We start from the raw sequence: 24,238 nt of genomic DNA on the forward strand, positions 1-24,238 counted from the left end.
GAAGATCATTTAAATAGGCATGTGTCTGAGCATCAGAGAAACCTCCAGCCAACCAGCCCCATTATGAAAGGCAGCTTCCTTTCCCAACAGCATTTAGTTTACTCTAGGTAGTACACACAAGAGATGTCATAGTGTGTCCCAAGGCCTCTGGGCTCACACATCCAGGTGCCTATACCTTGGGCTGCCACTGACTCATTGGCCGTGTATTTTCTTATGTCCTGTACTACCTCCACCAACTCCCTACAGGCATTCTAATTCTCCTGGCTTCTCAAATGCACCAAACTCCATCTTGCCGTGGGGTTTTTCTTAGCTATTCTCTAATTAGAAGCTTGAAGGAAATGTCATCCCCTCTTAGCTTGCCCAAGAGTCTGCCTAACAGCTGGCTCTAAGCTGTCCACTTTCCTCACTCACAACTACTTTATCTTCTCTCTTTTTCTGGAACTTTGAAATAATCTTTGTTTGGCTGTTCTTTGTCTGTGTCCTCATTCATATTTTAGAAATCCCTTCTTTCTTGAGCAGTGGTTCTCAGTCTATGGGTCATGATCCCTTTGGGAGTCAAAGACCCTTTCCCAGGGGTCACCATTGGGAAACAGGGATATTTACATTATGATTTATAACAGTAGCCAAATTACAGCTATGAAGTAGCAACAAGAATAATTTTATGGTTGGGGGTCAGGACAACCTAAGGAAGTGTCTTACAAGGTCTCAGCATTAGGGAGGTTGAGAACCACAGCTCTAGCACACGGCCTTGTTTGTCTTTCTACAGCCCTTGGTTCTAGAAGGTGCTCACAAATATGTGATCGAATGAGAAAAAAAAAAAATCAGGAAAGGTGCATGTTTGAGAAGAGGAAGGAGTGTCCTGGTCTACAATTGAGTGACAAGGAAATCTTGGTTTCACACTGTCAGTTGCCCTGTGAAGTTTCAAGGGTGGGACCCTGGAGATCCACCCCAGCACGGAGAGTCCTCTCTCCCCTCACTCTTGCAGGCACCAGAACTCAGAGGGAAACCACTCAACTGTGAATCCAATTGAAGTGAATGGGGGAGAACCAAAGCCCACAGAGCTGGGGGACTTTGTATTTTATACACTTTGGAGAAGTCTACACATTTTCCAATTTCCAGTCCTTGTACCTATTAAATGGGAAAATTATTGGGGAATTCTTTGGGGTGTCAATGCCACATCTCAAAGTATAAGAGTCATTTTTAGTATTTGGTTGAAAGAGCTTATTGATGTTTTAGGCCAGGAAACCGCTATGCTTTGTCTCTTTTGCTTCGAATATGAGTGTGTGTGTGTGTGTGTGTGTGTGTGTGTGTGTGTGTGTGTGTGAGTCTTTTGTGTCTTGAAGTCAATAAAATGGTTAGGATGGGAAATCCTTCTTACTCACACTAGTGAGCTGTTTCTCCATTGTGTACACACACCAATACGTGGAGACAGACCCCAGGAAGCTCACTGAAAAATAAATACAGGACGGATGATCTCACCTGTGGATGTGTGAGTCACCAAAGTAAAGGACAGCAGAAACAAATACTCAGAAAAACGACTTCCCTGCATCCAAATGACTCGCGTAGGAAGTCATTTATTGTACATCTCTTTCTCAAAACCACTTTCTGAGTGTGTTTTTTGGAAACCCCGTTTATTGAGCAAGTGATGCTGCCAGATGTGATGCTTCAAATTCAAGCAGCGTGGCTGTAGAACCCACAGGCAAATACACTTCTCCAAATGCACAGACATGTCAGCCCTTATTCCCGAAGAAGGGAGAGCTCAGCTGTCATCCTGAAGCTTAGTCCGACTCAGTGCTTCCAAACTGGAAAGCACACCCGAGTGACCTAGGTACTCTTGTTGGAAAGCAGGTTTCTGTGGGACCCCTAGAGTCGGCTTCTCTAACAGTCACCCTAGTGTTGATACTGCCCTCTGCTGAGCGCTCTTGGAGGAACAAAGGCCTAGGCCCGGTCGGTCTGTTTCAGTTTTAAAGTTGCTGACACAGTGCCCTCTGGTGGCTGCTAGAATAATTGCCCTCTGTGCTAGCCGCCCTGGATTCTCAAACATCCACAACTGCTCTCTAGTTATCCCAGGTAAATGCTCTTCAAAACTATTGTCTTCATACCTCTCTCGCATTGTCACTATATGCACGTACTGATACATAACATTCTCACATCGTTGCCATATGCATGTCCTGGTACATATTACTATCATAATTCTCAGCATATCCAGGCAAACTCTGGTCTCCAAATCGATCCTATTAGCCAACTTTCTTTTCCTTCAATCGACTTGTTTTTAAAGGGAATTTAAATTTAAATGGGAAGACCGATCTTGCTTATCAAAGATACAAGGCAACTGTAAAATTAAAAGGAAAACACACCAGTGCGCGAAAGTTCAGACAAGCTGCCCTTCGAAGCTCCCAACCTAAGACTCAGTCATTGTTACAGAGAGATTAGCTGGTGTTAGGGAGTGTTAACTGGCTAACCGGCGGCAGTCAACTGGCTTTTGCTTGGATGGTATCGGGAAGATGGGACAGCCGAGCACAGATCAGCTCCTGTGTACTTCAGTGTTACTCAATGCAATGGGCACCAGGGCTTAAGTGATCTCTCCAGGGGCCTGCTGCAGGTGATAATGTTAAGCGCGTTGAGTTTCCTCTGCCTATGCCATCTGTACTCGAGAAGCGATTTTAGGCCAATTAGTGCGGAAATAGGATGGTTCCAGGTGGCCTGTGAACCTTCAGCATTGTGAACTCTGAAACTGGGCAGCCCTGGCTTATTTCTGGGCAAATTCATTGCCAATTTTCCAGATGCTTCTAGAATTCCCACCTCTAATAAGCTTAGTCTTACTCGTCGAGTCAGGCATAGTCAATGAACCGGAAGGTACAAAGGTCTGAGACGGGAGTGGATTGTTTCTGCTGCCCTTTAAATGATTAATAAAGTCAACTCTGAAATTCCAACTTCCAGTGAATGACTCGGGTTGGGCAGGCTGAAGCCAGTGTGGGCCCGTGAGTGACAAGGAAATCCTGGATAGTGGTGTGGGAAACAGCCACGCGGAGGCGGCCTCCCCCTCCCAGATATACGTAATGTGTGCTGGGGCTGTTCACTGGGGCCCCCTTAGTCCTCCTTTCCATGGGAGAGATGGAAGGGAACGTGACCAAGGACAAAGCAGGACCCACAGGAGCCAGAGCCGAGAGAAGGAATCCAGGTTCTCAACACCGCTGTCCTCGGATGAGTCAAGCATTCCTGGAGTTGTCCCCATCGTGAGCAAATGGAGTTCCTCCCTCTGATCCCAGTGCAAATCTGGCTTACAGAACTTGGAACCGTTGCATGCTAGCTGACACAAAACAGGTATGCACTGTAGGATTTTTTCATCTGACTAGAGAACCATAGCACACACAGAAGGGTCGAATATCAACTGGATGTGCCCATTCAGATAATAATGCCGCAATCCCAGTACATGGGAGGCTGAGACAGGGAACCGAGAGTGAGAGGCTAGCCTGGGCTACATGGTGAAACTTGTTTCTGAAGGAACACATGAATAAATAATTAAATATGAGTGCACTTCAATACATGTCAGGAACAGTAAAGCCATGATTTGATACCCAGGGAGAGCCTGCTACGAGGCAGGCATCATCCTTGTTTCCTTATCTTATGAATGTTCTAACACAGTAAGTTGGCATTGTTGTCTAAGGTAAATTAGAGTTCAAGAATTTTTTTTTCTTTTCTTTTTATTTTATATTATGGGTGTTTTGCGTGCATATATGGCTGTGCACCATGTGCATGCAGTACCCATGGAGGCCAGAAGAGGGAGTGAGGTACCCTCAGAACTGGAGTTACAGATGCTTGGGAGCCACCATGTGGGTGCTGGGAATCAAACCTGGATCCTCTGGAGGAGCAGCCAGTGCCCTTACCTGCTGAGCCATCTCTCCAGCACCAGAGGGGAGGAAATTTAAGGCTCGGGTATTTTTGTGCCTGCTCAGTTTTACAGTTAGTGAATGGTGGTGATTACAACTCTAGATTCTATGTATGAGTTTTCCACGGTAGCCGAGAACAAGGAAGTCACTGGAGAGATTGGCCTGCTGAACAGTATGTTATTTTCTTCCTTCCATTCATTCTTCTCCCTCTCATTTGCCTCCCATTTCCCTTCTTTTTCTTTTTCCTAGGTAGGATTTTGCTGTGTAGCCTAAGCTGGCCGTGAACTAGCACGTACCCATAATTATCAGGCATTACAGCCATTGGCTACTGCGTCAGGCCGTGAAAAGTGTTATGAGTGGGCTTTGCATTCTAATGGACAAGGCCTCTGTTCTTCCTATAGTAGCACAATCTTAGAGAAATTATCTAATTTCCCTGACACTCACTTTTCTTATTTGAAATATGGGATAATTATGTCCTTTTTCTATGGGTCTCACCAGAGTATTTAAGATGATACATTCATAATCAGTATTATATTATTATTTGAATTGCAGCTAGCATGACCGCTGGAGGTTCAAGCTGAATGTGAGAGGGGCTTTTCTCATGCCATACTCATGCTTCATTTTATAGGAAGCCTCTTTGTGTCTGGGTATGACCAATACCTACTTTCCCAACCATTTTTATATTTTATATTGTTCGTTCGGCAGAAGCTGCCGCCATCATACATTTTACAGTGTTTGTATTATCAGGGTTTTCCAGCACATACTGCTGTGTTTCATTTTTTTTTAACTTTAAAAAGTTGGCTTTTCATTCAATGACCTTTGAGAAACATAAAATGTAAAGTTCATATCCATCCAGACTTCGGTTTGAGCAGCAAATATTTAAAGATCAATCGTTGAAGCAAGGCTTCCAGACGTGCAGAACTTCACTCCTATTGTCTCTCTTGTTCCTATTAAGGCATCAAAATCATCTTAGGAGCCATCTTCCCGCCGCTAACTAAAGGGGCTTTCCTTGCCTTCCACTCTGACACATGAAACTGGACCACTCCCCAGTGAATGGACTCTGTACCTTTCACTCTGCATGGACTTCTTGGCTGCTTTCTGAGCCTTCTGAATTTGCTCCCATTTGCAAGCATCCTTCCAAGTCCTGAGTTAATGAGTCTGTTTCCTCACTTGGTTAGTGCTATGGTTCACAGACTTCTGCCCCCTTCTGAGACTCAACAGCTTAGATGTAAACTGTTCTGGAGGGAAAGTTAGCACAGAGCCCAGGGCTGTTTACAAGCAAAGAAGAGATCAAACCCTGCCTTCAGGGAAGGTCAAGACATCACAGCATAACATTGAATGAAAATAAAAAAGGCAACAGATGAGGGAAGACATCATAACATACTACTGAAAGAAAACAACAGATGATGGAGATCCTGCAGGACCAGGAGGAGGTAGAGGAAATGGCAGAGAGCTTCTGAAGTACACACATGGCAGGTTCTGAGAGGCCATATACAAATCCCATGAACGAAATGGTTCATGGTTGGTGGTTGGTGGAGCCAATACTCCTTTTCTCTGATGTTTAGCCTGTCTTTGCCTTTCCACATTCAGGAGTCTATAAATGAAGGGTACGTAAAGATATAACACAGAACATAAACTTGAAGATGGCAAATAAACAGCACAAAGTCACTTTTGGTGGTTTGAATAAGAATGGCCCCCAGAGGCTCCTCTACTTGAATGCTTAGTCACCAGGGAGTGGCCCTATTTGAGAAGAATTAGAAAGATTAGAAGGTGTGGCCTTGTTGGAGTAGGTAAGGCTTTGTTGGAGGAAACAAGTCACTGGGGGGTGGGCTTTGAGATGTCAAAAGTCTCAGCGTCTCTCTCTGCTTGTGGATCAGGGTGTAGCTCTCAGCTACTTCTCCAGCACTACCCTGGCCTGCTGCCATGATTTCTGCCGTTTTTGTTTAGATGATGGACTCACCTCTGAAAGTGTAAGCAAGTCCTCAATTAAATGCTTTCTTTTATAAGAGTTGCCCTGGTCATGGTGTCTCTTTACAGCAATAGAGCAGTGCCCATCTTTCATCCTGATGGTCCCTCAGAGATGTTGGTCTGTTCTGTAAGAGTCTCCCACATGACATCTTCGAAGAACTGCATGAGTATCTCAGACTTAGATAGACCCTGACAGTGCTTCTCAAAACCAAGAACTGAGAAAACAGTCTTCCATTTGCTGTGTTTTCATCACGTCTGCTCCTTTTAAATCACAGTGGGTTGTTCTAGAAAAACAGAGAAGTAAAACACCTCTCCATATCCTATTTCTATGAAATCATAGCATGGAGTTGTTAGGATTCTGCAGTTCCTCCACCTGCCTGACCAGACATGCACAGTTCAGTAGCTAAGTAAGGGGTCTTACCTCTTCCATCATCAGTGTGCTGTGTGATAGGGAAAATGAGGGCAGCGTGGTCATGCAAGCAGCTCATGCTTGGTGTAGCTCTGTAAGTTCACCTGCACATGTGCACGGGAATCCTTAAAAAGCCAGACATAGACTCCTCCCCTGTCCTTCTGCTCCCCCCCCCCCCCCGCACCCCCTCCCACACTCTCTCTCTTTCTGCACATGCCTCTTCCCAGGCCTGGTTACTCTTTTCAGTCCCCCGCCCCTTTCCTCCTAATAAAGCTCTGATACTGGGTTTTGTTGTGTCTCATGACATTTCTCAAAAGGTAACCAGCGCCGCTTAGCATTTTTTTTAAATAACAGAAGTTCCCACCAATTCATTCCTCCTCTTCCTTCCTTCTTGCCTGCCTGCGTGTATGCATTATTTCCTTCCTTCTTTCTTTCTTTCTTTCCTTTATTCCTAATTCTTAAAACAATCCCTCATCTTTTTTGTTCTATAACTCTTTGAAGGAGCATATAAAAATATTGCAAAGGATTAGTCCTGGGGAAAACCCAGGGACCAACATACCACATGCACACCTGGAGCCTTGTGACAGAGATGCTGTCTAGCTGCCCATAACTTAACAGAAGCAAAGACAGGAGACTGTATTTTGTATTTGCTACATAACTTGTAAGATGGCAGTGTAAATTACAGTGTACATAGAGGTTTTTGTTTTTTTCTTTGGCTTATTTATATTTAGAAGAATAATGGTGGGTTTTGACCAGGAGAAATTTCCTCTTAACGACGAAGTCAAGTAGTGAAAACACTCCCCGCAGCATCTAAACATACAGCACAACAGCGGGTTTCCTGGGGATGTCACATTGGCTTCTCAATGCACACTGGTGGTTATGTGGGCGAATGCATCCCATTAAAGGCTATTCTGTAAGGAGCTCAATAATGTTTGTGGAATCCAGCTTAATTATTTGAGTGTAAAAAAATTAAATGCGCCGGGCAGTGGTGGCGCACGCCTTTAATCCCAGCACTCGGGAGGCAGAGGCAGGTGGATCTTTGTGAGTTCGAGGCCAGCCTGGTCTACAGAGTGAGTTCCAGGAAAAGGCGCAAAGCTACACAGAGAAACCCTGTCTCAAAAAACCAAAAAAAAATAAATAAATAAAAAAAAATAAAAAAATAAATAAATGCAGAAATAACAACTGAAAGGACCAAGCAGATGCCATAACAGACTGCTCAGTCTTCTCTCAGAGATCAGGCCTCAATTTCAGTTTCCTGAGACTTGAGCAAGCAGTTTCTGGGAAGGCCATGAACAAAAGACATAGTCCTTGCAGTAGCTCCCTCCCTTTCTGCACATTCTCTGACTGCTCAAGGTTCAACCACTTGTTTACTGTCTGGGACCCCTCCCCAGCTTAGAGCTACATGCATGAGTCAAGGACAGGGCCTGGGCCACTGAGTCAGCCCCCACAGTCAGTCAGTACGTGCTAGGCCAGCCAGCCCCCATGGCAGCTCAAGGACAAAGCCTGCGACTTATCCAGGCCTGCCCAAAAGTGGGAACTATAATCCCCAACTAACCCTAGCCAATTAAAAATTACTAACATGATTGCCACTCGCATAAACCAATCCTGAGTCTGTTCCTATGTAGTCTGTAGACCCCTCAGGCCCCCCTTGCTTTAAAAAACCTGCCCCATTGCTACTCAGGGTCTCTCCTGCTCTGTTGCTGTGTCAGATGGATGGAGAGTCCAGAGTTAACTCGTAAAAATACAAAGACTCTTTGCTTTTGCATTGGATTTGGGCTCTTGGTGGTCTTTGGGGGACTCTGGGTACAACAACAACAAATCCACTCTAAATGGATCAAAGACTATGGAAATTGAAGGTGTTAGGAGAAAATAGGGAAACTCTTCAAGACCTAGTGCGGGCAATGCCTGTCTAGACAGCATTCCAACAGCTCAGTACACACTAGCGATAACTAATGAGTGGATTGTATGAAATGTAAAAGTTTCTATACAGCAAAGGGGGAAAACGCGAGTTAAAGACAAAGCCTGCAGAGTGGTAGAAAACTTCTGTGAGCTGTTCACCCAACAAGGGATTATTATGCAGGATGTACAAAGAACTCAAAAAAAGTTAAACACTGGAAGAACAATCATCAGTAAACAGACAAATGAACGGAACAGACACTTTTCAAATGAAGAAATGCAAATAACAACCAAACCTATTTTAAAATGTTCCTTCAGCTGGGCAGTGGTGGTGGTGCACACCTTTAATCTCAGCACTCTGTGAGGCAGAGACAGGTGGATCTCTGTGAGTTTGAGGCCAGCTGGTTTACAGAGTGAGTTCCAGGATAGCCATCACTGTTATACAGAGAAATCATTGTCTCAAAGAATTAAAAATAAGATAATTTAAAAAAAATGTTCCTTTAGCCACCTTGGAAATATGAACCAAACTCCACTGGCATTCCAGCTCACAGCAGTCAGAAAGGCCCTCACCAAGAGAACAAAGGACACCTATGCTGGCAAGGATGTGCAGAAAAGAAGGGCCTTTATTGGCTGCTGGTGGGAATGTAAACTGGTCAGGTGCTATCACAATCAGTATGGAAGTCCCTCAAAAGACTAAAATCTGAACTATGAGAGAATCAAAGTCAGTATACATTGGAAGTCTCCACACACCCATGCTTATGACAACATGATTCACGGCAGGCAACTAACTCATTGGATCTGAGTAGCCACCAAGAACTAAATGGATGAAGGGTGTCAACTTAACACCAGCCTATGCGGAGCTTGTCTGCTGGACCTGGGATCTGAGGACCTGGAAAAATGGGGCTGATGACAATCTAAGGCTTCACACCTTTATTTAAACTGAACCTTACTTCAGTCTCAGTGGACTTTTATATACAAATGTAACAAAGAAAGCAATGGTCCAAGGAAGGTTGCTTGAGTTCAGAAAACATGTAAATAAATATCAGTAAGTACATACTAAATATTAACAGAATAGAGCAGCCCTTCCCCAGAACTTTCTCAGGACAGACCAGTCTAAACACAACTTCCTGGCACATACTATAGATTATATCTGAGAAAACATGAAAGGCAGAAGGTTGTATCCAGATTCAGGGTGCACTGACCAGACTGGGTTCTATAGCTATGATCTGACATCCAACAAGAATAAACATGTCTGATAAATTAAAACGTAAATATTCGTCACAGGAGGCACAGAATCACATCTCGGAACAGCCCTGGGAATAAAATGTACTTGAGGTAAAAGGCCTTTTTTCCTGGAGCCTCTCTCACAGTTTCCCAAGGTCTGGTTCACTGTGCGTCATTCGTTTGACAGACAGATAAAGGTGTGGTGCATCTACACACAGGTGTATTAGTCAGCCACAGAGTTGAACAAAATCATGCCATCTTCAAGAAAATGGATGACACTGTATGTCGCCGTCTTGGGTCAGGCAGACATAAAAAGTCAAGTCTTACGTGTTTTCTCTCATGTCTGAAATCTGGGGGTGTGAGGAAGATTATGAATGAGGAAGGACAGCTAAGGAAGACTGTTAGGGACAATGGAGGGAGTTTGGGGAAGGAGAGGAATAAAGAGGAAAATAATCAAGTACATGCATGTATGAAAACCCACTATTTTGTCCATCACCACATGCTAATAGAAGAAAAATGATTTGGAGATGAAATGTCAAGTCCCAAGGAAATAGACTCCATCTAGGAGTTCTCCAGGTCCCCTCCCGACACACACACACACATACACACACACACACACACATACACACACACACACACACACACACACACACACACACACACACACTCACACATCAACCACTGGCATTTTAGTTGTTTGGGGCAGAGTTCAAGGTTGAGTTCTATAAGGTACAGCTCAGATGTGGATCATCCTTGATACTGATGAAGGACACATCCGTCCGACATGGAGCCAGGGATGAAACTGATATTTTCTTCGGAAAACCAAGGAAACGAATGCTGACAAAGGCCAGGATGGAGACTGCTTCCTTCCTGGAAAGATGTGGACGGGACTGTCACAGAAGAGTCAAATCAAGCCCTTTCTCTTTCCTGCTAGAGCTGAGGAGTGGCCCCTCCTTGGGAACCTTCACACTTTACCATGCCTTAAGGTTTTTTTTTTTTTTTAAGGCAATATAAGGTCATAAAAGCGAGAAATAGAATCATAAAGAAAAAAATTAATGCTACTCTTTATCTAGTCCCTGAAGATGAGCAGGACTGAGATTCTGTTTTCTAATTTTGATTTAAAAAACTGTTTTTCGTTGTGCAAACAGTGCCCACATCCACTGTTACTAAACGCCATGTTGTGAACATTTTCTTGCAAAATTATGTTAATGTTCATCCTTATCTACTTCATATTTATAGTCATCTATTATGTAATTGTCTGTATATATTTATTTTTAAAATATTATTAATGTGTTATGCTTGACATTTTTTCCCATGGGAAAATCATAATTTATTTAGTAATTCCACTGTGGGGAGGGCAGGGCTATAAGAGTTTTCACTATTTTAGAAGTCAAATGGAAGGGGCCTTTACAGCTTTGCTAAAGAAAATGTTGAGAACAACAGTGGACTTTTTTATTATTATTAAATTTTTAAATTTATTTTACATACCAACTACAGTTTTCCCTCCCTCCTCTCCTCCCATTCCCTCCCTCTACCTCTCTTCTACCCCCTCCCCCCATCCACTTCTCCTGCAGCTCCATTCAGAAAGGGTAAGGCTCCCATGGGAGTCAACAAAGCATGGCATATCAAGTTGAGGCAGGACCAAGCTCCTCCTTCCTGAATCAAGGCTGGACAAGGCACTCCACCATTGGGAATAGGTTCCAAAAAGCCAGCTCATGCACCAGGGACAGGTCCTGGTCCCACTGCTAGGGGACCCACAAACAGATCAAGCTACACACCTGTCACCCACATGCAGAGGGCCTAGAACGGTCCCATGCAGGCTCCCTGGCTGTGAGTCTAGAGTCTGTGAACTCCCATGAGCTCAGGTCAGCTGTCTCTGTGGGTTTCCCTGTCATGATCTTGACCCCCTCTTGCTCATATAATCCCTCCTTCCTCTCTTCAACTGGACTCTAGGAGCTCAGCCCAGAGTTTGGCTGTGGATCTCTGCATCTGCTTCCATCAGTTACTGGATGAAGATTCTATGATGACAATTATGATAGTCACCAATCTGACTACAGGAGAAGGCCAGTTCAGGTACCATCTCCACTATTGCTAGAAGTCTTAGCTCAGATCATCCTTGTGGATTCCAGGGATTTTCCCTGGCACCATGTTTCTCCCTAACTCCATAATGGCCCCCTTTATCAGGGCATCTCTTTTATTACTCCCCCCTCTCCATTCTGCCTCCAAATCAACCATCCTGATTCTTCATGGTCCTGTACCCTCATCCTTTCCCCTTTATCCCCCTCCCCTACCTCCAGTTTACCCAGGAGATCTCATCTACTTCCCCTTCCTAGGGAGATCCACCTGTCCCTCTTAGGGTCCTCCTTGCTACCTAGCTTCTCTGGGGCTGTGGATTGTAGTCTGGTTATCTTACTTCTGATATCCACTTATGAGTAAGTACATACCATGTTTATCTTTCTAGGCCTGAGTTACCCCACTCAGGATGATTTTTTTCTAATTCCATCCACAGCAGCCTACAGAATAGGAAAAGATCTTCACCAACCCCACATCTGACAGAGGGTTGAACTTTAAAATATATAAAGAACTCAAGAAACTAAACATCAGAATACCAAATAATCCAATTAAAAAATGGTGTACGTATTTAAACAGAGAATTCTCAACAGAAGAATCTCAAATGGCCGAGATACAATTCTTAAAGAATTGTTCAACATCCTTAGTTATCAGGGAAATGAAAATCAAAATGACTCTGAGATATCATCTTCCACCTGCCAGAATGGTTAAGATCAAAAATACTAATGACGACCTATATTGGAGAGGATGTAAAGTAAGGGGAACACTCCTCCACCACTGATGGGAGTGCAAACTTATCCAGCCACTTCAGAAATCAGTATGACGGTTTTTCAGAAAATTGGGAATTAATATACTTCAAGACCCAGTGATATCACTCTTGGACATATACCCAAAGGATACTCAATCATCCCACAAGAACATTTGCTCAACTATATTCATGGCAACATTATTCATAATGGCCAGAACCTGGAAACAACCTAGATGCTCCTCAACCAAAGAATGGATAAAGAAAATGTGGTCTATTTACACAATAGAGTGTTACTCAGCTGTGAAAATCAGTGAACTTCTAATGTGGTCTAAGAATGCCTTGAAAAGGGATGGGAGAAGTCAGGGAGAAAATGCTTTCACTTCACTCTAAAAAATGAAAACAATAAACTGTTGTGTGACCGTTTCCTTCAAGTTTTTTCCATCATGAGTCAGAGCATCTGTGGTTGACCTGTCTGAGGCCTTCAGGAGACTGAGTGCATTAGCATTCCCATGTGGAAGGAGGGGGAAGATTCATGAACTTTCTCCCCTACCCCAAGGATACGTAAGAGGTGACCATTGCTAGGGTGGGGAGGGGCACTCTCTGGCCACAGCCACCTGTAAGTTATCAACATGTTCCTGAACATAGTCCCAATGAGTTCATTGGTTCACCAAGAGGGATTGGGTGGAATTTTTCACTGGCCTGTTATTGTTCTATCCAGATTCCCTAGGAACATTTTACAAAATAAGCTAATGTATAGTCGCAGATTTCAGTGACTGAAGGAACTAAGGATTCTGGAAGGAAATCACACAGAGGGCTTAAATATCTCCAGAATAGATAGGGTGGGGCCTGGGGCATTGGAAGCCAAATTGATGAGCAAGAACTGAAAGGGATCATTGGGGAGAGCATGGACTATCTCTACTTGGGACATTACAGAAGAAACTGGCAAGAAACAAAACTAACAACAACATTGTAATTCAGTGTTGAATTCTTGGTGTCTATGAAGACTGTTCTAAAGTTTGCCAGTCATTTTGATTAAACCCCCAGTCTAAAAGCTTGAACTCAATAGAGAGATGGCTCAATGCTCTTTCAGAGGACTTGCATTAGGTTCCTAGCACCTGGGTCAGGTAGCTCACCACCACCTGTAACTCCTGACCCAGACTATCCATCAGAGACTTCTGGCCTCTCAGACAACTATACTTACATGCACATACTCATCTATATACATACACATAATTAATCAATGACAACAATATATTTTCAAAAGCTCAAAACCCGTGGAGTATGGAAGCATGCACATCTGAAGACACCTCAGGCAGATTAGATTTCTGACTACATTTAAAGAGACTGTTTACTTCAGGGTAGTGCCTAGGACCTCCTAGCCTTGAACAGGAAGTCAGCAAGGAGCATAGCTCAGTTCATCTTCTGCCCTGCAGCTCTAGCCAGCACCTCTGTGGAAGCAGAGCAGAGAATGAAGAGCCTTCCTCATGAAGAGGAAGGTAGTAGGAGAGCGGGCTGGGAGTGCATTGATCTACAGGTTTCTAATGTGGTGTCAGATGGGGAAATGCCTCATTGGAGTTCTAATATTTCCCATCTTTTCTAATCGAAATAAGTATGGTTTGCTTCTATCTAAACAGCAAAAGATGATATTGTAACCCATTGGAGTCATTTAGGAACATGGCAGGAAGTAGCTTTTCTAGTTTTCATCCAGAGATAGATGGACTAGGGCAGCAAAAAAATCAGTAGCTCTTGCTGGGAACTATCTGCTTTCATATTTATGTCCAAATTGTTGTTTATTCTGATGTATGCAAACCCTGAGGCTGTTAGACAGTCTTGCTGCCTCCGGGGCAACCTTCTCCTCAGGTTAGTAACAAGCCAAGTCCACAAACATCATTCTCTTGCCTTCGAAATGATGAGATTTACAAATGCCTCGTGATTTATCTTGGAAGCCTTCAACTTAGTGCTTGGGCAATATAAATCCCTTCACCAGAAGAGTCTAATGTAGAGAGATAGGCTGGAATTTTAGTTTTACACTTGTGGCAGAAATATATAGGGAAGGGTCTAGAAATAAAGGGGCATGAATAACTCCAGAACATAAATATTTTACTGTCAAGCTTATATTTCTCTCTCCTTCACACAGACCTGTGATATTTGACTGAAATCTAAAAGTGTGGTAACACTTTTTAGCAGGAGTGTGATTGAAAGCATTTTTTATTGTTGTTGTTTTTGTTTTGTTTCTCGAGACAGGTTTCACTGTGTAGCCCTGGCTCTCCTGGAACTCACCCCGTAGACCAGGCTGGCCTCGAACCCACAGAGATCTGCCTGTCTCTGTCTCCTGAATGAGTGCTTGACTAAAGGCGTGCATCACCCCTGCCTGGTGATTGAAAGTATCTTAGCAACTTAGTTAAATCCATTTAGATTTTTCTAAAGGTGGAGAGACTCACTCTCTCTTCCTAAATATTTGGACTGCTGCATTCTCAATATATTTAAGAATAAGAATGAGCCAACTATTGCCTCTTGCTTGGAAGTCAAAATTAGGATGTCAGTCCTGGGGAATGTATAGCATGCTATAAATAGCACTTGCTAATATTATTAACAAGGAACTGCTCTACTTTTTAACCAAGGGATAAAAGGTGGCTTTCCAACTGCAGAGAACTACTCTTGCTACAAATTCACCTCATTTCATAAATATGATTAAATGACCTAAATTTAAACTCCAAATCTGAGGGGTGAGCCGGTAGAATTAGAACTCCTGGTATTCTCATGAGAACAAGCAAGCAAGAGGTCATGTCCAACACCATATCTGGCTCTTTGATGTCGTGGCTCCAGAGGAAGTGTTCAGATTGTGCAATTAAAGCCTCACAAAGGATAAATTATAGTGTAAATGCCAGGGGGAAAAAAATCAAATGTTGGTTTTCATCATGTGGCACTCACAGGGAGACAGAGAAAAACCTTGAATTGATAGCAACTTGTGGCTGTGGGAGGTATAAAGTGGGTCTGTTGTCATTGGGGAAATGTGTCACAGATATATAAAACAGATTCAACAAGAACAGACATTGCAGGTGGTTGTGGGGAATAGTCTTGGAAAGATGCAGACAAAAATGGACCCCTCCACTCAGATAGGACACCAAGGACAGGCCACAGTAACAATCCCACCCAAGTCCCCTCTGGAGAACCATGGAGTTTTGGGGGCCTGCTTTCAGAGCATGGGAGGAGTTATTAAAAGGAGTATTGGTGACCCTCAGACAGGTATGCTATGGAAAATTCTCACTCCAGCATGCATGACAACCTTCCCATAGTCATATATGTGGAAGTCCTCTGTAGTTAACTTTCCATTTACTTTATAGTCAATAATTTCCAGAGACCATGTGGAAAGTTCATCATGGATTAAGGCTACATTTTGTTCAGAAAAATAACTTAATACATAATTGAATTAAAAAGTAAAAATGCAAAGGGACAGAGGTTATCTGCTGTCAATCATATTCATACTTGTCTTGGAACATAAAATGAGGACTTGGTGAACTAGATGGAGGTGGGCAATCCATGTATCTACTGATAGGTAGATAATTTAAAAAATGTGGCCCATACAAAACTGAACTATTATTTAGCCTTAAAAGCAAGAAAATATACATGCAACAACATTGATGACCTTCAAGATACTATGTGCTAAGTAACATAAGCCAGTCACAAGGATATTGTTTGAATCTGTTCATATGAGGTTCCTAGAGTAGTCAAATCATAGCTCCAGAAGGTAGAGCTATGATTTCCAAGTACTGGGTGTAGAAGGAATGATGAGCTGTTGTGGAATATTATTTTAAGATGTGTTACATTTGTTTATGCTGTGGAATATTTGTTTAATGATGCAAAGGTGTGTTGCATTCCTTTATGTTGCATTTGTTTAACTCTGTGAAGCTGTGTTACTTTGCCTGTCTAAAACACCTGATTGGTCTAATAAAGAGCTGAACAGCCAATAGCTAGGCAGAAGAGGGATAGATGGGGCTGGCAGGCAGAGAGAATAAATAAAAGGAGCAAGAAAAGAAGAAGGAAAGGAGGACATCAGGGGCCAGCCATCCACCCACACAGTCAGACATGGAATAAGAAGGAAAGAAAAGATATACAGAAACAGAAAATGGTAAAAGCCCAGAGGCAAAAGGTAGGTGGGATAATTTAAGTTAAGAAAAGCTGGCTAGAAACAAGCCAAGCTAAGGCTGGGCATTCATAGGTAAGAATAAGTTTCTGTGTATTTATTTGGGAGCTGGGCCTCCAACAAGTAAAAAATAACCAACTACAATGGCTGGTGTTTAATGAGTACAGAACTTCAGTTGGAGAAGATAGAAAATTCCTGAAGCTAGATAGTGGAGGTGGCTGCACAGCAGTGAGTTCCAACTTTGTGGTTGTTGTATATTATGCTGCTGTGAACATGGGGGCATGAGTGTCTTTTTGAGTTCTGTATTAGTTACTCTTGTGTTGTGATAGAATGCCCTGACAAAAAGCAACTGTAGCTGATGTTTTCCTGGCCCCACCCTGCTGTCCTGCAGCCACTCAGACCCAAGTAAACACACAGAGGCTTAATTATAACTGCTTGGCCATTAGCTCAGGCTAACTACTGACTTGCTCTTACATTTAAACTCAGCCCATTTCTGTTAATCTATATGTTGCCACGTTTTCCGTGGCTTTACCTGTGTGCCATTACATGCTGCTCCCTGGACGGCAGGCTGCCATCTCCTCACTTAGCCTTCCTCTTCCCAGAATTCTCCTTGTCTGCTTATCCCGCCTATACTTCCTGCCTGGCTACTGGCCAATCAGTGTTTTATTAAACCAGGGTACAAAAGCATTATCCCACATCAAGCAACCGTGGGGGAAGAAGGTTTATTTTAGCTTACTCTTCCAGAGGGGACAAAGCCCACCATGTTGGGAAGGCATGGAGGCAGGAGCATGAGGCAAGCCTGTCAGTTAGAAAGCAGGGTGATCAGATTTCATCCACACACAGGAAGCAGTGACATACTTCCTCCAGCAAGGCAAGGCTCCACAAGGACCCCAAATGGCACTATCAGTTGGGGACTACATGTTCAAACACATGAGCCTATGGGGGACATTTCACATTCAAACCACAAGTCCCTACTTTCAGTTTTTTGGGGGTTTGAGTTCAGTAGATTAGTGGATCAGATGGTAATTTTGTGTAGTATTGTTTAAGATCTGTCATAAAGTGGTATTTTGGTACACACACACACACACACACACACACACACACACACACACACACTTGCTCATTCTTGTAAGTTGCTACTGTAGGATAAAATTTCAAAAGCATAGAAATGGAATTGCCTGATCAAAAACATTTAATGAATATTGCCAAATTTACCTCAAATAAGACCGAATTAATTTACACTTCTATTTATAGTACTGAAAGTCTTTGCTTCATGTGCTGACAAGTTTTGGAAGATGAATCCTTGGTTTTTGCAGTTTGGGTTCCACCATTAGTGAGGTTGAGAGCCTTTCATCACTTGTGGTCGTTTGTAATTGTCCTCCTGTGGCTTTCCTGTTTATGTCCTTTGTCACACCCCCATTGGGACATCTTTTTCCTAATGACTTGGTCTCTGCAAATTACAATATTAACACTTTGTCTTCACAAATATTTGGGCATTTTTTTCCTTTTTACTTTATTTTGTTTTTAAAACTATTGTCTTCTGACCATAATTGTGAAAGTTTTTTTAAAAATAACTTCAAAAGTCAAATCTGTACGGTATTGTAATAGTTATTTCCCTGGGTTTTGTATTGTGCTCATGAATGTGCCTCTCCTTTTGTTATTTATTAACATACTCCTTCCTATTTCTTCTCAGCTGTTTACAGTGCTTTAAATTTTAATCTGCAAACCTACTGAGACTCCATGTTAGTATGAGGAGAGAACTTGGATGCTGGGTCTTTTCTTCAAACGGCTAATTGGTTGATCTGCTCTCTTTTCTCTCACTAATTTAAATTGCAAATATTAGCCTTCCTGCACTACCACACTCCTCTGTATCTGCTTTCTTTTCCTGCTTCATTGGCACGCCTTTCTTTTGCCAATTTCATAACATAGTATTGTGGCTTTACAACCCCATTAAAAACATATTAAATGCAGCCTTTCCCTCCACTACCTTTATTAATTTTTTGTTGTTTTTGGCTATTTTTGCTTGTATATTATTTCAGATAAACTTCAATAACAATTGGTAAAGTTTATTAAATTCTATTGGGATGCTATTGAATTTACAGACTAATTTGGAGAAATTGACATCTTAAAATACTGAGTCTTTTCATCTAGGAACAAGACATTTTACAAAACTATTTATCAAAGTCATTTTAATTAACAGTTATCTCTTGATTACTCTCAGGTGAAGACAAGTCCTAATTTCAAGTTTTTGTAGAGAGCCACCTGTTCTGCTTAATTATCTCCTTTGTTTTTCTCGACTGTTCTTCCTCACCCTCTGCCACCAACTAGATAGCTCATTAGCATTTGGAAGCAAACACGTTAGAAGAAAAATATTTCATTAAACTTTTACCTGAGAAGAAAGGAGACATAATGAGAGCTGCATCCTCAGCTGTGCCCATTTGGGATGGGAAGAAATGGAGAGTGTGGAAGGAGAGGAAAGGGAGAAAGAGCCAAGTTCTAGGAATCACATGCATGAGACCCTGGTTCTAATAAAATCAGAAATCCCAAGAGTGACTCATTTCACTTGAAATGTTGTGAATTCCCAGAAAATGAGAAGCGGCCATGACAAAGCATGAACAAAAAGGTCCCTGGACTCAAATATAAATATTTTTGGAATTATAGGGTTACTGATAATATTTCAAACTGGAAGGAGTACATTTAAAAATTTAAAAGTTAATAAGCTCTGGGTAAACAAAGCATAAAGAAAATAGGGAGATCTCTTATGTAACTATTTTACTATTTATCAACACCATGACAATGCAATATAAATGACACCATAATTTGTATTTCCTGCAAGATGGATGAAATGCTTTTGAACTGCATTAAATTGACAATAAAAGGCCAAGGAATGAAAGAAGTATTTTTCAAAAGAATGTCCCGGTCGCCACTAGAGGGAACAATAAGCAGCCTTTCTTCAAAATATTTGAGCAGAAGAATATTACAGAGAAATAAGAGGCAATTGGAGTCACAGCACTTGAAACCACCTCGATAACTTATGTGGAAGAGCAATGGCTTTTAGAAACGGTCATCGGATCTGACATCTAACCCTGCAGAGCATCAAGTGCCTCTCAAGGGGAGTGTGTGTCTTAGTGGATGTAAAGCGTGTCTATCAACGAATACAGAAGTGTTTCTAAGGAGTTCATTAGGAAAAGTAAGCCTTCATCCATATGCAGAAGTGGGCCACTGTCTCGTTCATTAAGCCTGTTGGTTAAAACTGCTCCTAAAGTGGCTTCGCAGAGATAAACTCTCTGTATTTTAGGAAACAAAGTGAAGACAGGATTTTTACAACCCCGAGGTGAAACTTGGCAGTGCAAGGAGGCAACCTCCTGGGGCCAGTGGTGCTTCTGGGGTGCCAGAGTGTAGCCCTGCCTTCCTCACTGCCTTGACTCACTCCAATAGTTCAGTCCATGTGACAATAAGCACTGTCCTCATAAGGGTCCAAGAGGAGCAGACTCTGTGTGTGCCTCTTCTTAGGTTGGACCATCCAATGGTCCGCCGAATCTGCTGACATGTTTCATGGGGGAAATTGTCTTTTACACAAGATTCCACCTATTTCCCATTATAAATACACTTCTGTCCTTTACATCTTATTATTCTGTGTTCCAGAATCACCATGTTTTTAAACGAGAAACACACTAAATAAACGTTGAAATATAGGTGATCTCAGATACAGGAGGAAATAAAACAAGCTTGCCTCATCGTGAAAATAGATAAATAAATAAAAATTCAAACACAATGCTGCCTAATACTGCATAGCACCCTGCAATTGATTATCCTTCCATCTGGTCAGCCAGGTCATAGTATCCGAATAAGGAAGTAGAGACTCAGAACAGTGTGAGACCTCATGGGCATTCCCCTGGTTGGTTAAAGGGAGGGCTGGGAGACTGGAACCTGGGAGCTTTCATCATCCAGACTTGTGGATGCTCTCATCTTATGGAAGCAGATCGTATGCAACTGAGATGAGCCAGTATCAGAATCTTCTTAAGAGCACGTCTCCCCAGAAGAACTTCAGATTTAACATGAGGAGGGCATTTCCAGTTGACTGTGAGTGTTCCTGTGTGCAGTCACATGTAATTTTGGTTGCTCAATTAGTTACATGGCATGTCTACATGATACCCAAGTAGTACCTTGGGACTATTCTGTTTCTTCAGTGATTGAGAGCCCTTGGTTTTCATTATATCATCACTCTGCTTTGATTTAATGATTATTTGGAAAAACCTAAAAATGCACAGAGCTGCTGATTGTATGCTTAAATCCTTTTAGGATTTGATAAAAGCATTTGAATAGTTTACACTGTCTAACTATGTTGTTGCTCAGCAATAATAGTCTGCCTGTACTAGATACTGTGTTCATGAGCTTTCTGTCACTCTGACAAAATACTTGGGTGGTATCACCTTGAAGGGAGGAAAAGTTTATCTTGGTCCATGGCTTCAGAAGTTCCAGGCCATGTTTGCATGACTCTGTTGCTCCAGGTTCAAAGCAAGGCAGAATGTCATGACAGGCAAGGTAGGATGGAACAGAGAGATGGTAAGGAAGTGAAGGGGGGGGGAGGATAGAGGGAGGGAGTAATGGAAGAAAAGAGGGAAGAGGAACAAAATCTATCCTTCAAATGTGGCTCCCAGTGACCCACTTCGTCCATCTAGGCTTCATCTCCTGAAGTTTCCATTGCCTCTCAGCCCACTTAACTATGAATCCATGATGGATTCATCTACTGATGAGTTTGGAGTCTTCACTATCCAGTTGTATTCCTAATACTTCACCTCTAAGTTTTGCTGCATTGGGGGCCCAGCCTTCAACCTAATGTGCCTTCATGGGGGCAGTTTATATTTTAATGTTTTAAATATCAGCAAGAAGGAGATTATATGAAACTGAGATGATGTCTTCTGTGCAAGGATAATTTCAACATCACACAGATACAGAAAGCTGCTGATAAGAGTTTTTTCTACAACTCTGTAGTCTGACTTTCCTTTAGACTGCCAGCTCCCAAACAATAACATGGAGACTTTTTATTAATTATGAAAGCTTGGCCTTAGCTTAGGCTTGTTCCTAACTAGCTCTTAAAACTTAAATTAGCCCATTTATATCAATATACATTCTGTCACGTGGCTCATTACCTCTCCTCCATACTGTACATCCTACTTTCTCCGTGTCTCTCTGGTGAATCTCCACCTCTCAGATTCTTCCCCCAAGTTCCTCTTTCTCCCTGGAAGTCCCACCTATCCTCTCTTGCCTAGCTATTGGCCATTCAGCACTTTATTAAACCAATCATAAGGTGCCTTAGGCAGGTGAGGTAAAACAGCAACACATTTTTACACAGTATGATCAAATATCCCTCAACACAACTCCCTAGTTTACATACAAGCTTTGAATTTAATAGGATCACTGAATCACTGCTGAACACACTTTCACAGTATCATTGATCATTTCATTTGAATGATACATTGAAGTTTTCCCAGAATTCAATAATTTTTCTTCAAGATTTTTATATATCTATATGCCTTCTCTATCATGTATTTGTTTACAAAAATCAAATTGGATTTAAATTATTTTCCTAATCTATTTAATCTTCAATGCTTAATTTTGGTTAATGTAATCTGTTTGAAATTGTCTTAGCTACCACAGTTGCTATGTGCCCCCTGTCTTGAGACACACTGATTGAGACGGCTCTAAACTAGGCAGTGTGACAGTTGATGCTGTTTACTCAACAGGGTCTAGAAAACCCTGGGGACAAAGCTCTCAGCAGATCTGTGAGGCATTCCCTAACTAGAGTAACTGATGGAGGAAGACCCACTCTAAACATGAGCTATGTTTCAGCACTGTGTGAAAATGACAAGGTGAGCCGAGCACCAGCATCCATCTCCCCATCTTCCTCTGCTTCTTCCCCCTCCCCTTCTCCCCCTCCCCCTCCCTACTTTCTCTTGACTGTGGAAACAAACACTGTGTCCAGTTGGCTCCCTGCCATACTGTACCTTCCAACTGCAATGCAAACAAACTCTTCCTTCCTTGACATATTTGCATCAGGTGTCTCGTGGGCACCGCAAGGAAAAAGCATCCTGTATGAAGGCTTTTGACACAGACCCTGCCACTTTATAACTCCGGTTATTTGTAAATCTGCACCCAAGTTCCATGTGGCTGTGAAGTGAAAAGGTTAATCATCATAAAGACGGTTGCCTAGGCAACAAGCTTAGTCATCTTTTTAACTCCTTGGAGAGATTTCAACCGATTAAAGACAACGTGTACTAAAGTCACGATGGTGTGAACTGAGTCAAGACACCATCTTCTATATGTAATACTTATCCACACTGTATGCATCAAAATGACGATGTAAGACACAGAAGCAGCTTCAGAATGGCCAGACTTTGGATGGAACCAAAGGAAAGCTCAAAGCCCCACTGTAAGTGCTTCTCAGAGCAGTTCATACCGTGTTCTCTAAGAACATTGTGTTCCTCAGTACTGCAAGAATAGAGGCCCACGAACTTCGGCTCAAATCAAAGGAGAGAACTTTTGTAGGTATTTATAGACCTCAGGGACTATAGGACGCCCAGTGGAGCCTGAGAAAATCCAATTCACTCTTTCAGAGGCTTCGTGATGGCTCCTCTGTTACAGGCTTGTTTAGCCCCCAGTAGCTGGTCATAATTTCCCACTCAATTATCTTGACCATAGAACAGCAGGCAGAAGAGTCAGACCCAGCTGACACGTTTCCACAAAGTCAGACGTCTCTGCCTGTTCAATAAATGACCCTTCTGGGAATGGACATCCAAAACAGTGAGTGGCAGCCACCCGGGAGCAAGGAATTCTGGGAAGGTAAACGTTACTCCTTCTGTCATGGATATGTCCCTATGTCCATTCCTTTCCCTACTAGCCTTCCTTTCCAAAGTACAGTGGCATGTTGTAGGGGAGCTGGGGCCTACTAAAGACCTACCAGAGTGCAGTATGCAAAATTTAGTATTTTGTATAATATGTACTATGATTGAAAAATGTCCTGTCAGTAAAACACCCTTTATTCTTTTTGAGGTTTTTTGATACCTGGGCTTGTTTGGGCTTTTATGTCAACTCTCCTTCCCTGGTTAGGTTACATCCTCACTTTGATTTTTAAAAAGTTTTTTTTTTTAACAGAGAAATTAGATCAGTAATAAACTCCTCCATGGAGAATCAACCCCATCAAACCTTCTATGAAGAACTGTGGAAATGAACATTTTACCCTGATGGCTCACTGACTTCACCCAATATCGTAATGAAATAATTTACTTCTTAAGCATGTAGGCAGTGGGTGGTTCCCCTCAACTCAATGTGGAGATTCTGAATCAGTTCATTTTCTCATCACTGTGGAAAATACCCAGCAGAAGCAACTTAAGGGAATAGGGGCTCATTCTGTTACAATCTGAGAGGATTCAGCACACCATGGTGGAAAATGTGGTAGCATCAGGGTAAGTTAGTCACATAGAGAACAGACAGGAGGTAGGGCTGTGATATAAAATCTCAAGGCCCACCCCTAGTGACTCACTTCCTCCAGTGAGGTGCTGCCCCAGGAAGATTCTACAGCCTTCCACAAGAGCACCAGCCCCTGGAGATAAGTGTTCAAACACACAAGCCCATGGGAAATCCTTCATATCGAAACCACCACATCATGTAGATGTAGTTAGAAATGTTTATTACTATTAAAGTCATTAAAACTCACATTTTCAGTACTATTTTATATACAAAATAAGTTCAATACAAAATAAATTCTCAACAATCATGGTTTGTAGATTCTGGTATGCATAAGAAACAAATCAAAGATTCTTATCCAATCAATATAAGAGAGTACAAGAAAAATGCCTTTTTGAGTAAGCACCCTGGGTTACCTTGAT

This window comes from Peromyscus californicus, unplaced genomic scaffold (assembly GCF_007827085.1).
Source record: "Peromyscus californicus insignis strain IS unplaced genomic scaffold, ASM782708v3 Scaffold_7__1_contigs__length_154581171, whole genome shotgun sequence".
Classification (NCBI taxonomy): domain Eukaryota; kingdom Metazoa; phylum Chordata; class Mammalia; order Rodentia; family Cricetidae; genus Peromyscus; species Peromyscus californicus.